This window comes from Nannospalax galili, unplaced genomic scaffold (genome assembly GCF_000622305.1).
Source record: "Nannospalax galili isolate Female #2095 unplaced genomic scaffold, S.galili_v1.0 scaffold1991, whole genome shotgun sequence".
Classification (NCBI taxonomy): domain Eukaryota; kingdom Metazoa; phylum Chordata; class Mammalia; order Rodentia; family Spalacidae; genus Nannospalax; species Nannospalax galili.
This window is the reverse complement of record NW_008329820.1, coordinates 162188-162898: the sequence shown is the minus strand read 5'-3', so window position 1 is coordinate 162898 and position 711 is coordinate 162188.

Sequence of the window (711 nt, the reverse complement as noted above, 5' to 3'; positions counted from 1 at the left end):
GGGAGGACAGAAGAAGGCATCACATCCCCTGGAACTGGAGTTACTGACATTTGTTAGCCATGTGGGTGCTGAGAGTTGAATTTGGGTCTTCTTCAAGAGCAGCCAGTGATCGTAACCACTGAGCCATCTCTCCAGTATCTCCAACATTATAGAATTATTTATAAGATTGTGTATTTCCGTAATACTTCAAAAGGCATTTTTACTTTGAGGAAAGCATAAACAAAGACAAAATAAGATTCCAGTACTTAACAACTTTGGAGTCTTCTTCCAGAGTGGAGTTAAGAAGCTGAAGGTGCTGGGGAGGATGGATGAGATGGAAATACAGTCACTTGACTTGGAGAAGAAGGGATGGAGGATCTGGAGTCCTAAAAGTTGTAAAGCGAATTTATCTGCAAGACACACAGTAATTAAAAATGCCAGAATGGTGGAACTAACCTTCTTGGATGTTTAACAGACATACCTTGAGATCTATACTAATTCGGTCAGAGGGACACAAAGGATGCTTTTTGCTCCTTGCCCTCCTAGGTCGATTAGTTCCCAGGGACTATGAGCATCACGCAAAATGTCCTGTAATGGTGGTGGGTCATCTGGCCTCTTGATCAAGGAAGCTGAGGAGACCCCACCAGATGGACTTGAGCCAGTGTCCAGTCTATAAAGAGGAGGGTCAACACGGAGGAATCATTTCCTCCATGCTTCCAAGAGAAGCCAACA